The sequence below is a fragment of the Balaenoptera ricei genome, chromosome 15 (assembly GCF_028023285.1).
Source record: "Balaenoptera ricei isolate mBalRic1 chromosome 15, mBalRic1.hap2, whole genome shotgun sequence".
NCBI lineage: Eukaryota > Metazoa > Chordata > Mammalia > Artiodactyla > Balaenopteridae > Balaenoptera > Balaenoptera ricei.
Window position 1 is genome coordinate 11464480 of NC_082653.1, and position 14340 is coordinate 11478819.

At 48.1% G+C, this 14340-nt stretch overlaps 1 long non-coding RNA gene across 1 annotated transcript in view; it reads right to left on the bottom strand.

Annotated features, from left to right (window-relative positions):
- Positions 1–13392, bottom strand: part of LOC132349012 (uncharacterized) — a 168988-nt gene extending 155596 nt beyond the window's left edge. The window contains exons 1-2 of the long non-coding RNA XR_009497612.1: positions 13253–13392; positions 10122–10204 (exon numbers count right to left, since the gene is read on the bottom strand). This is a non-coding gene — a long non-coding RNA (uncharacterized LOC132349012). The remainder of the gene's footprint in view (positions 1–10121; positions 10205–13252) is intronic.
- Between the last annotated feature and the right edge of the window lie 948 nt (positions 13393–14340).

Genomic DNA, 14340 nt, shown 5'->3' on the forward strand with positions numbered 1-14340 from the left:
CTGTGGCCCTACGTGGCCAGTGGGTATCGTAGCAGATGGCTCGGTGCTGAGGGATCTGCTTCCAAGACGACTCCTTTATGTGGCCGTGTGGGCGGCCGGCCTCCGCTCCCCACCGCATGGGCCTCTTCCTAGGGCTGCTTGAGGGTCCTCATGACATGGAAGTTGTCCTCCCCAGAAAGAGTGATCGGAGGGAAAGAGCAAGGAGAAAGCACAACGCTTTTTATTACCTAGTTTTCCGACAGAGCATCCCTTCTGCCATATTCTATTTATTAGAATCGAATCACTGAGTCCAGCCCCTACTCAAGAGGAAGTGAATTCAATTCCACCTTCTGAAGGGTGTCAAAGAATTGGTAGCCGTATCCTAAAAGCACCACACCATTTATTTGTTTATTCACTTATATCAGTATGGACTCATGGATTTTACTTTATTCCAGGGGTTATAAATCCATCATTACCATTATTTGCTTTGATGCTCAAATTGGCCCTGATTTGGCTAGTGTCAGCCCCTTTCAGCTGGCTCCTGTGTCCTTTTATCACGTCCCCGTCATTCTTGGAGCATGTCCTTATTTTCTGACACAACAAGATGTTCCAGGCTCAATTTCTACTTTTCTTACCCCAGCCCTTGTTCCTTTCAGTGGCAAAAATCTGGGTGCTGTCCAACATTAATCCTTACCAATCTCATAGGTGTAAAGTGATAGCCCCTGGTTGTTTTCATTCGCATTTCCTATTACTAGTGAGTTTGAGCCTTCCTCCCATGCTTGTGGTTTTCCTCTTCTGTAAATTGCTCTTCACGTCCATTGCCCTTTTTCCATTGGGGCTGCTGTCTTTTCTGTTGTTGTTTGCAGGAGTTTCTCATATATTCTAAGCACTGCAGTCTTAGACACTGCAATGTCTTCACACTTAACATCTGCCTATTAACTTTGTCTATAGGGTCCTTTGGTCAGAATTCCTTCATTTTGATATAATCAAAATAATTTTTATTGGGGTTTTTTTTTGCCTTTTATACATTTGTGCTTTTTTATTGTGGTAAAAAATAGATAACATAAAATTTACCATTTTAGTTACTTTAAGGGTACAATTCAGTGGTGTTAAATACATTCACCATGTTGTGCAACCATCACCACTGTCCACATCCAGAAATTTTTCATCATCCCAAACAGAAACTCTGTTCCCATTAAACACTAATCCTCCTTCCATCTTCTTCCCCACAGCCTCTGGAAACCTCTAATTTGCTTTCTATCTCTATGAATTTGACTGCTCAGGTATAAGTGAAATCATAGAATATTTTTCCTTTTGTGACTGGCTTATTCCCCTTAGCATAATATTTTCAAGGTCCATCCATATTGTAGCACATGTCAAAATTTCATTTTTTTTTCTAAATTTATTTATTTTATTTATTTATTTTGGGCTGCATTGGGTCTTCGTTGCTGCACGCAGGCTTTCTCTAGTTGTGGTGAGCGGGGGCTACTCTTTGTTGCGGTGCACGGGCTTCCCACTGAGGTGGCTTCTCTTGTGGCGGAGCACGGGCTCTAGGTGCGCAGCCTCAGTAGTTGTGGCGCGCGGGCTCAGTAGCAGTGGCACATGGGCTTAGTTGCTCTGCAGCACATGGGATCTTCCTGGACCAGGGCTTGAACCTGTGTCTCCTGCATTGGCAGGCAGATTCTTAACCACTGCGCCACCAAGGAAGTCCAAAATTTCATTTCTTTTCATGGCTGACTAGCATTCCATCGTGTATATATAACTTCTACTAATTTTTATAATTTTGCACCTCATGGTAAGCCTTTAGTCCATCTAGAATCCACCTTTGTGGATCTCTCACTGGCCAATGGAAGTCAGCTGACCTGGAGCCTGGGAAATGCAGCCTGCACACGCCAGCCCCTCTGAAACTCAGAACAGAACCAGGGAAGGGCAGAACAAGCATCTGAGGGCAAGGAGGACCAGTCCCTCCCAAAAATTCAGTATGAATTAAAGATCCAGTTTTATTTGGGGCCACTTTCCCAACACCATCTTCTGAACAGTCTCTCCTGGGCCGCGGGGCTGCCGTTCTTGTGTCGTTACTTCTCAGGTATCCACGGACTGCTCCGCCGTCACTGCTCTGCCTCGCTGGTCTGTCTGTCCTTGCACCAGCACCCACACAGCTTCTACTATAATGGCATACGTCTTTCAACTGCTGATGGGGAAGCCCCTTCTTTACTCTTCTTTTCTAAGGTTGTGGCTAAGTTCTTTCCACGCCACATCTCATCAAATCCTCAAAACAGCCCTGTGTCAAGGGGTACAATCCTTATCCTCACAGGACAGGTGAGGAAACCGAGGCCTCAGGGAGGGAAAGTGACTTGATGAAGTTTACAGAGCTGACAAATGGCAGAACTAGGACAAAGCAAGGCGTATCTGACTCTAGGGCTGCCCTTTGATCCCCAGCACCCAGCTGCCTCTCCCATTTGTAGTCTGCCAGGTTCTTATCTGTAAGAAGAGGGAAAGGGCTGGAAAGGCCTGCTGGGCTGGCCACCTGCCAGTTTGCTTGCATATCAGGAAGGGAAACCACTCATATCAGGAAAGGAAACCACTGAGCATTTAAACAGAGAGACTTTCCGACAGGGAATTGGTTACAAAGATGATGCAGGAGCCCAGAAGCCAACCAAGAAATTGCGAAGAATCTCAGAATTCGCAGCAGCAAAGTCACTGCCACTTCTAAGCTGGAGGGCCCGAGGGAGGAAGTAACATTACAGTACCCCGGGGCCTGTGGTCACTCAGCAAAGCGGGAAACACAGTGGACTGTCCTGTAGGAGTTGGAGCCGTGGAGAAGACTCAATTGTTGATGGAGATGCAGCCCAAGGTGTAAGGAGACAGGGAAAAATACTTCTCCCTTCCTCAAACCTCCAATCTCCCACCAGGATCTCTCACTGGCCAATGGAGCCTGGGAAATGCAGCCTGCAGAGGCCAGCCCCTCTGCAACTCAGAACAAAACCAGGGAAGGGCAGAACAAGCATCTGAGGGCAAGGAGGACCAGTCCCTCCCCAAAAGGACCTCCCTTCTTGGTCCCAGTTCCCACCAGGCAGTCCCCACCATGGCTCCAGCCCTGGCTTCTTGGATCTAGTGATACCACATCCTCCTGTCCCTCTGACCTCCCGCTGTAGCTCATCCTGGGGTGCCTCCTCCTGCCCTTTTGGCATCTCAGCTCTTCCATCATCTGTATAAGCAATTCCTTGTATTTCATCTTCTGTTTGAAATGCCTAGAGTGGTCTCCATTTTCCAGACTGGATCCTCGCTAATACAGCCATGCCATAATTCAGAGAATGGCCACAGTGCTACATGCTAAGTTTGTGGACTGACTGAGTAATGAACCAGAGGGGAGGGCAGAAATTAGGTGTACTGAGTCCCCGAGGCAGGGCCAATCCCAGGCACAGTGCAGACCAAGCTGCAGAGGAACCGCAGCAATCCCAAGGCTGACTCTGGGTCTACACAGATGCTGGGGATTCCCAAATCAGGACCCAGGCACAGCTGAGAGGCTCCATGTGGTTCTGGGCCAAGGAAATCAGCTTCTATTAAGGGCCTCCTGTGTGCCTGTCTGTATTCATATATCACCCCCTGTTAGTTTTCTAGGGCTGCCATAACAAAGTACCACAGACTGGGTGGCTTAAACCACAGACATTTACTTTCTCACAGTTCTGGAGGCTGGAAGTCTGAGATCAAGGTGTCTGCAGGGTTGTTTTCTTCTGAGGCCTCTCTCTCAGCTCAGAGATGGCCGTCTTCTCCCTGTGTGCTCATACCCTCTTCCCTCTGTGCATCTGTGTGTCCTAATCCCCTCTTCTTATAAGGACACCAGTCATATTGGACTAGGACCCACCCTAGTGACCTTGTTTTAATTTAATCATCTCTTTGAAGACTTATCTCCAAATACAGTCACACTTTGAGATGCTGGAGGCCAAGACTTCAACATATGACTGGAGTGGGGGAGCACAATTCAGCCCATGATAACCCCCAATCTCACAACGTGGACATTATCAGCCCTGTTTTCCAAATGAGGAAATGGAGGCCCAGACAGTGATTTGCCCAAGGCCACCCAGAGCTGGGTCAACTCAGGTCCATGCTCTTCACCTGTCAGGCCCCAAAAAATCTTCTCTCACTCTCTGTGATTTCCTCAGACCCTGGGAAATGGATTCCAGTCTTCCCTTTAATTCTTTTCCTTTGTGTCATGAGACAGTGATCCACCATGTATTGAGCACGTATTATGGACCAGGCTCTTCCACTGGCATTTTGTATGTTTTCTATATACACAAGATGCCTCTTCTTCAAGCCTCTGCTCAAACCTCCTCAGGGACGCCCCCCCACTCCCCGAGCCCCTTATTTGTAACAGTGCCTCCACCCACACAGATCCATCTCCTGCTTTATTGTCCTTTACAGAGTTATCAGTACCTGAAAATATCTTATATGTGTGTTTATTTTTTTATAGTCTTCCCCCAACGAGACTCCATGAGGGCAGGACTCAGGTCTTGGTGTATCCCTAGTGCCGCGATGAGATTCATTATAGGTGCTTAACGTTAGTTCAATAAATAATCAAATGAAAAAAAATAATCAAATGAATGAATGCTCTCATCAAATCCTCACCAGACATCTGTACGATGAGGGCCCTAGGATCCTCATTTTATTAAAGAAGAAACTAAGCCTCAGAGAAAGTCCCAAGCTCACCCAGCTAGCAGATAGTGAAGCTGGAATTTGAACCCAGGTCTGTATTCTCAGCCTCCGCACCCAGGCCAATCTCCTCACCTTGGCCTTCCTTCTAAATCTCTCCTTGCTCTGTGGCTTCCCAAATTACCCTCACAGCTACCCTGAACCTCTTGTTCTGGAAATTCCAATTCCTCACTGAGCTGGGCTGCAGTATCATGTTGTGCCAGCAGGTGTCACCAGAGAATTCCTCATGGCCACAATCAGCTGTCCAGCACACCAGAGCATGAACCTGCCAGAGTTTATTCAATCACCTTTAAGGATATTTCCAAGTTTTTGCTCCACAAACCAGTCTGCAGCTACATCCTTGCACCTGTGTTCATGGGCTATGGGGTGAGAATTTCTCTGGGAATGGATTCCTAGAAATGGAATTCCAGAGAGAAATGAACATCTTTAAATTGCAGAGATTCCATGAACTTGCTTAGCCTGGTTTACAACCCAGGAGTGTGGGGCCCAGAGAGGGCACGTGGCTTACCCAGGGGCACACAGCAAGCCAGTACAAGGGCCAGGTTTGAAACTGGCTCCACTGGCCATGAATTTTTCCATGCACTTGGAAGATACTTCCACCTAGGATGAAGTGCCATCTTTGTGCATTTTTTACATATTTATGGGGCTGGATCTGACTACTCCTTCCGTCATTCAATCATCTACTTGTTCATTTAACAAATGCATTGGTGAGATACAGGCTCAATGCTGTAAGAATGGCTCAAATGACAAATGTCTACAAGACAAGAAAATAGTTTATTTTCCTCTCTCACATCAATCTGAATGAAAGCAGACTTGGATGGTGGCTTTATGGTATCAGGGACCCAGACTCTTTTCTATCTTATAGCTCTTCCATCTTCAACCAGCAGTTTCCATCTCATGGTCCAAGATGGCTGCTCTAGCATTGCCATCACATCTACATTCCTGCCAGTGGGTAGTAGAGAAAAGGAAGTAGAAGTCAACTTCTTTAAGGGCACAAACCAGATGTTTTGTGCCACTTCCACTCTCATCCTATTGGCTGGAATTAGTCATATGTCCTATATTGCTGCAAGGGAGGCTGGGAACAGTAGTCATTAGGTAACATAGCTGGGCAGCCATCATGTTTTCTTCTAAAATTCGGTGATCTATTACCAATGAATATACTGTCCAGTCTCTGACACTCATACATTTTCTGGGCACCTACTATGTGTGGGAGAAGGCACAGCAGACTGGAAATAGCACAAACTTTGGAATTTGACTCGTCTTGGGTTTGAATCCCAATTTTGCCTTTCCCAGCTGTGTGTCATGACCTCTCTGAGCCTCAGTTTCCTCATTTAAAAAATGGAGACAAAAGGGACTTCCCTGGTGGTCCAGTGGTTAAGAATCCGCCTGCCAATGCAGGGGACACGGGTTCGAGCCCTGGTCCAGGAAGATCCCACATGCCGCGGAGCAACTAAGCCCGTGTGCCACAACTACTAAGCCTGCGCTCTAGAGCCCACGAGCCACAACTACTGAGCCCGCATGCCACAACTACTGAAGCCCGCATGCCACAACTACTGAAGCCCGCATGCCTAGAGCCCGTGCTCCACAACAAGAGAAGCCACCACAATGAGAAACCCGCGTGCCGCAATGAAGAGTAGCCCCCGCTCGCCGCAACTAGAGAAAGCCCGCGCGCAGCAATGAAGACCCAACACAGCCAAAAATAAATAAATAAACAAATAAATAATTTTTAAAAAATAAAAGAAATGGTAGCTCCTTTTAAAATGAGCTATACCCTGAGCCACACTCCCAAGGGCCAGAGGTGACTCAGCAGAGGCCCTGCCCTCGACTCCAGTGGAAAGACATTCCAGGGCAGCCTCCTGTCGATAAAAGATCAGAGACATGTCCGTGCATAATCCCAATGCATCAATCATGCATGAGTCAGAGCAGTTATGCCCATAAGTCATAAAGCAGCAGCTGGGCCCAGGATTCTTGGCATCCTTCCAAGCCCATCTCCCCAACCCCATTTTACAGAGGAGCAAACAGAGCCAAAGGAAGAGCTGCGAGCACAGCATGACTACGCTGTTTTATTTTATCAGTCTCCTCCTAATGGGGCGTGGGTTGGTTCCACTTTGGAGCCATCGTAAACAGACTTGGCTGAGCCTCCCTATGCCTATAGGAGCAGGGTTCTCCAGGGTAGCTGGGGAAGAAGAACTGCTGGGGTGAATCGTGGATCCAGGGGGTGCTCCAACTGCAACAGAGGGAGGCGTCTCTCCCGAATTTACTTATAGGTCACAGTTTTCCAACCTCAGCACTACTGACATTTTGGAGCAGAGAACTCTCTCCTGGGGGGGGGGGGCTGTTCTGTGCCTGGTAGGATGTTTGGCAGCATTCCTGGCATCTACCCACAAGATGCCAGTAGCATATCACCACCCCCAGTTGTGACAACCACAAATGCCTCCAGACATTGCCAAATGTCCCCTGGGGGGCAAAATCATTCCCAGTTGAGAATCACTACTCTCAATGCACAGAGCCTGCAGCAGGGTTTATAAGCACAGATTCTTTAAGCAGATTTATAGATGTTATTGATTTTCTTCTCTTTGGACAGGTGCACGCGTTTTATCTCTTTGGAAGGAGTCCATGACCTTGGTAGTCACTGGTTTAAGAATAAAGATTTCAGGGGCTTCCCTGGTGGCACAGTGGTTAAGAATCCGCCTGCCAATGCAGGGGACACGGGTTCAAGCCCTGGTCCGGTAAGATCCCACATGCCGCGGAGCAACTAAGCCGTGTGCCACAACTACTTAGCCTGCACTCTAGAGCCCGCAAGCCACAACTACTGAGCCCGTGAGCCACAACTACTGAGCCCACGTGCCTAGAGCCCATGCTCTGCAACAAGAAAAGCCACAGCAATGAGAAGCCTGCACACCACAATGAAGAGTAGCCCCCGCCCGCTGCAACTAGAGAAAGCCCGCACGCAGCGACGAAGACCCAACACAGCCAAAAATAAACAAATTAATAACAAAAATAATTAAGTTAAAAAAAGATTATTAAAAAAAAGAATAAGGATTTCAGGTTATTATTGGGATAATTAGTGGAATTTGAATATGGAGAGTAAGAATGATATTGTAACATTGTATCAGCATTGAATTTCCTGGTTTTGAAAACTATACAGTGGTCATGTAAGAGAATGTCCTGTTTCTTAGGAGATGCACACTAAAGTAATTAGGAGTAAAAGGACATTGTATCTTTTTTTGTGTAACTGACTCTCAAATGGTTCAGAAAAATTACACACACAGAGAAAAAGAATGATAAATCAAATGTAGCAAAATGTTGACAATTGGGGGATCTGAGTGAAGGAGATACATGGAAAGTTGCTGTACTATTCTTGCAACTTTTCTGTAAATTTTAAATTATTTTTTAGAAATTATTATTTTAAAAGGGTTTTTAGAAATCACCATCTAGTTTTTAAAACATGGTTTTAATCTGTTATCCTCCCTGCTCCCAAGAGAAAGGTACATGATTGTGCCCAGGAGCTGGGACCCATTCAGGTCGCAGCCCCAAGAATCTCCCAGAAAGGGTTCTCTTTGCTTTTATTTGGGTATGTAAAATGCCCAGAAAGAAGCTCCACCCAGCATTAACAGTGGTTAGTAATGGCTCCTACCTAGCCCCAGTTTTGTTCAGATGTCCACGCCTCCCCCAGGAGCCCAGTTGGCTCAGGAAAGTGACCCCATCCCCAGATCCTTAGAAGGGCCTGAGGGGTCTAAAGGGAATCTTTTTCCCCTGCTAGTGACTGGTCCAGGAACGGGCATGTGATGCAAGGGAGCCAATGAGGAACAAGGAGCCTTCAGGCTGGTTTTTTACTTGTTTTGATGAATAAAATGAAAGAAGTGACTTATGAGACATCTGAGCCTAGCACTCTTGGATGCTGCCCTGATAACACCATGTGAAGAAGCCCATCTAGCCTTCTGGAAGATGAGAGGCCACAAACAGAACTGAGATGCCCCAGCCAACAACCAGCACACACAGCTGGATGTATGAATGAGCACAGCTGGAAGCTGAATGAAGCTGCAAGAGTGAGACCAGGTGAAACCAGCAGCGGAACCACTAGCCAATCCACAGAGTTGTAAGGAGTAATAATCAACGCTGTTTTAAGCAACCGTTTGGGGATGATGTGAAGATTCGGTGAGGTTATAACATGACACAGAAAGTGCCCAAATACATGCTGGTCATTATTGCTGACCACGTATTACTGTTCTCATCCCCATGCCGATCACCCCCTCTGTTTTTCTCCACCTAATGAAGCTCTCCCTATCATCCTCCACCCATCTCTTACCGTGCTTCATTTCTCCACATCACCTGTCCCTACCTGACGTTAGATTATCTTTTTACCTGTTTATTGTCTGTCTCTCTTGCAACTGGGAGGGTAGGGACCACTGCGGTATGGCCAGCATCTTACACAGCATCCGGCCCACAGCAGGTCTCAGTAAAGATTTGGTGAATAAGTGAATGGAGCAATTCGGATCAACATGATTTGAGGCAAGTCATGGGGGGCTCCATCCCCCAACACTGTGACACCTTGGGGTGTCCAGGTCGGGTGGCTTTGCAGCCTGCATCTCAGAGCTAGCAGGAGCTGGAGAACAGAGACCTGAAGGAGAAGGGGCCAGCCACCTGACTCTCCAGGGAGCTCATGCACCAGGAAGCAGGTACAGTGACGGCAAAGGCCCAGCAGTGGATGACAGCGCGAGATGTCAGGAGACGAGGCTGGAGAGTCAGCAAGGCCTCGACTGTCAGGTGAGGGTGTGGATCTCACCCCACCGCCCCCATAGTCAAGTGTAACAAACGTTTCTGCAGCGTATCCTGCCTGGCAGGTGCCCCACCTCTCACTGTGTTCACTGTGAACCTTACAACAAGCCTATGAAGTGCTGTTCTTTCCATTTCACGGAAGGAAAATAGACCCACAGAGGCTCAGAAACACAGCTGTAAAACTCCAAGCTTCAAAGGCCAGGCTCCTTCCACTGCCCATTGCTGCCCTTGGCCTTTGTCCCCATCTTAAGTGTGTAATTCTGCTTCTTCCCTCCCTTCTGACTTTGCTCTAACTTGATGACCAAAATTATATGTCATTCTCTAGGCCAGAAAAACTACTTGAAGCCACTGAACATCTCAGCTTGGGACGTCCAACCTGCACCTTACATGCAGCATGCCCAAAACAGAACTCCTGGTCTCCCCCGCTCCCCAAACCTGCTCCCACCTTGTTCTTCACCAGCTCAGTCAATGGCACCTCCATCCTTCCAGTGGTTCAGGCTAGAAACCTAAGAGTCATCCTCGACTTCTCTCTCCCTCACCCCACATGCCATCAACCAGCAAGTCCTGGCCACTCCACTTTCAAAAGGCAACCAGAATCCACCACTTCTCCCACCTCCACAATCACCCTGGTCTGACCCTCCATCCCCTCCTACCTGGACTATTGCAGTCACCTCCTCTCTGGTCTCCTGCTTCTGCACGGTCTCTGAGTCCACCTCTCACATGCAGCCCGAGGATCCTATTAAAATATAAAGTCAAGGTCACTGTAAAATTCTTTACCAGAATTGCCCAATAGAACTTTCTGCGATGGTGGAAATGTTCTAAATCTGCACTAATTCATTACCCACCAGCCACATGTGACTATTGAGCACTTGAAATGTGCAGAGTATAACTGAAAGACTGAAATTTTAATTTTATTTACTTTATTAGCCACCCTCTGTTGGCAAAACTGTGGGAAACAGGGACTCTTGAACACAAATGGTGGGAGTATAAATTAGAATATGATTCTAATGGCTACCTACCGACCGATAGGTTTATCTATATCTAGCAAAATGACAAAGCAGTTAACATTTGTCAGAACAACCCCACTTCAGGAGTCCGACAGATCTACCTTCACATGCAAAAATGACATTAAGTAAACCATCTATAACATCCAAAGATAGGAAATGACCCAAGTGTCCATCAATAAACAGCTAGTTAAATGAATTATGGTCCAGCCACACAGTGGAATACAAAGAAGTTACAAAAATGAATGAGGAAATAATGACCCCCTAAAGCACAAGGAAAAAACTAAATTAGACCATCAAAAGTAAAAACATTTTTGTGCATCAAAGGACACTATCAAGAAAGTGAAGGCAACCAACAGAATGAGAGAAAATATTTGCAAACTATGTCTCTGATAAGGGTCTAGTGTCCAGAATATATCAAGAACTTTTACAATTCAACAATAAAAAGACAACCCAATTGTTAAATGGGCAAAGGATTTGAATAAATTTGGATTTATTGCTCCAAAGATATATACAAATGGCCAATAAGCACATGAAAAGATGCTCAACATCACTAGTCATTAGGGAAATGTAAATCAAAACCACAGTGAGGGGGGCTTCCCTGGTGGCGCAGTGGTTGAGAATCTGCCTGCTAATGCAGGGGACATGGGTTCGAGCCCTGGTCTGGGAAGATCCCACATGCCGCGGAGCAACTAGGCCCGTGAGCCACAACTACTGAGCCTGCGCGTCTGGAGCCTGTGCTCCGCAACGAGAGAGGCCGCGACGGTGAGAGGCCCGCGCACCGCGATGAAGAGTGGCCCCCGCTTGCCGCAACTAGAGAAAGCCCACGCACAGAAACGAAGACCCAACACAGCCAAAACTAAATAAATAAATAAATTTAAAAAAAAAAAAAAAAAAACCACAGTGAGATACCAGTTCACATCTATTAGGATGGTTACAACCAAAAACAGAAAATAACAAATGTTGGCAAGGAGGTAGAACAACTGGACCACTCACACATTGCTGGTGGGGATGTAAACTAGTACACCTGCCATGGAGAACAGTTTGGCATTCCTCAAAAAGTTAAAGTTACCATTTGACCCAGCAATTCCACTTCTAGGTATATACCCAAGAGAAATAAAAACATATGTCCACACAAAAATCTGCACATGAATGTTCATGGCAGCACTATTTATAACAGCCAAAGGTGGAAACAACCCAAATGTTCATCAACTGAATGTGTAAACAAAATGAAGACTATTCATCCAATGGAATGTTGATGGCCATAAAAAGGAATGAAGTCCTACAAAATGAATGAACCTTGAAAAAATTATGCAGAGTGAAAGAAGTAAGACCAAAAAAGGCCACATATTGTATGATTCCATTATATTATATGAATATATACTTTTTTTTACTTTCAAAGCATGTGAATGTCCTACATATTAAAAATAAAATTATTTTTTTAAATATAAATCAGGTCATGTAATTCCTCTATTCAAAACCTTAGAATTCCCCAGCAGTCCAGTGGTTAGGACTCCAGGTTTTCACTACTGAGGGCGCGGGTTTGATCCTTGGTCGGGGAACTAGGATCCTGCAAGCTGCTCAGTGCAGCCAAAAAAAAAAAAAAAAAATTAAAAGGGAATTCCCTGGCGGTCCAGTGGTTAGGGCTCTGCACTTCCACTGCAAAGGGCACGGGTTCGATCCCTGGTCGGGGAACTAAGATCCCGCATGCTGTGCAGCATGATCAAAAAAAAAAACAAACAAACCTTAGAGAGAAGAGATTTCTCAGTTCATTTTAGGTAAAAACCAAAACCCTCTAAACCCTTTCAAGACCCTACCCTATCTGCTCCTCTCCCTTCCTCTCTGACCTCACCTCCTCTCACCTTCCCCTCTCTCACCTACTTCGTGTCTCACTGGCCAACTTGCTGTTCCTGGACATGGCAAGCATGTTCCTGCCTCAGGACCTTTGCACTTGCTGTTCCCTTGGCTTGGAACAATTTGCCCCCAGATATTTGCATAGTTGGCTCCATCTCCTTTAGGTCTTGGCTCAAATGTCACTTTCTTGAACAAGCCTCCCCTGACTCACACCCCCACCTCCCAGGAGACTCTGTCATGTTCCCTGCTGTTTCCCTAGAACAACCTGGGCCAGATTGGTGCTTAATAAATGTGTTCAATGAATGAATGAATGAACTGTTTGTCCATCACCCATCTTGTGCTGACCACTAGGGGAACTCCAGACACCAGCAGTAACCAGCCCATCTCAGCCTGCTTGGAGGTCTGGGACACATGCAGAGAGCTTAGAAAGGTGTTTCCCTGAAATCTGAAATCCAGCCCTCACGAAGGCAAGCCACCTTAATCTCCTGGATTGAAAAATTGAACTAAGCTAAAAATAAGGCAAGGCCAGCCAGTTTTGCCAGAATTCACCAGGATTTAGGCTGCAACCTGTCCCTACCATGGAAGCACACTTTTCTTTCCTGAAGGTATAGAAGGAAACAGGGAAGGAGAATGGACCTGGCTGGGGATGGTGGCCTCCCAGGGCGTGAACACCCAGGAAACACACCTGGGATAACCGGCTTTTCCTAGCAGCAGAAGAATCCAGGGCTTAAACCCTCAGAAAACCAGAACAAGGGTGGAGCCTCCAAAAGACATTCTAGAAGGGTTCTCATCTCCCCACCCTGCTCCCCCTGGGCACCTCTTGGGTCCTTCCACGGCCTCCAGAACAGCTCCCATTTGGTGACACCAGACGGAATTTATGTGAGCAATTACTGTGTACTTTGTAGTCAGCTTGACCGGTCATTTACCTGCTGAGGAAGTAAAGTCATTTGGCTGAGACTTCATTCGTTCATCAAGCATTTACTGAGCCCTACGCTGATCCAGACATGGAGGTTCAGCTGTGAACCAAGCAAGTCCCAGCCCTCAGGAGCTTGTTTTCTGGTGGCGGAGACACGAACTGTAAGTTCACTGCCTAAGACAAGCACTGAGAAGACGGGGTGATGTCACAGTGACTGGAGGAGTGGGCACCTCTCAGCGGCGTGGTGAGGGGGGACCTCTGAGGAGGCAACCCCACTCGTTATCATGAGTAAAAATATGCTGCGGTCTAGCTTGGCCCGGCGCCTAACAGATATTAAGCGCTCACCAAATCTTACAGTGACTCTCATCAGTCTACTGTCCTCTCCCTCAAGAGAACAGGCGCTCCCGGACACACAGCACGAGCTGTCACACAGTAGGGGTACGCTCGGTCCTCGTAACCTCTGCACGCGGTAGGGCTCAGAAGTCGGTCCAGTGTGAATCGGCCCCAGCCAGGGACACTGTTCAAAGTGCCCACCAAGCCCTGGCTCCCCCGCCCCGCCCAGGCGCCCTCCGCTCGAGTTCCTTGCACACAATAGGCGCTTGGCTGTGCGTGCTGAAGAGACGCCCGCTTCTGGGTCCGCCGGCGCAAGACCTCGGCCCTTTGCACCGGTGGGTAAACCGAGCCCGAGGTGGGTGACGACGCTGCCCGAGCTTCCGTGCGGCTGGCGACCAGGCCGGAGGCGGAGGCGGAGGCGGAGCGGTACTGGCAGGGAGGCGCCGCCACCCCACAACTTCCGCACCCAGCTGCGCCAGCTGCGGACCTGACCCCCGCGCGGCGCGGTTGGTTGCGGCTCGGCGGTCGCTGATTGGCTGACGTGTCCCCGGCGCGGGTCCCGATTGGCTGTGACGCGCGGCCGGGCGAGGCCCCCGCCGCCGCCGCAGCCTCGCCTGGGCTGGGCGGTCATTCGGCGGTGTGATCTCGCCGCGGTTCCGCGGACCTACAGCTGCCGCCGCCGCCGCCGCCGCCGCCGCCGCCGCCGCCGCCGCCGCCGCCGCCGCCGCCGCCGCCGCCGCCGCCGCCGCCGCCGCCGCCGCCGCC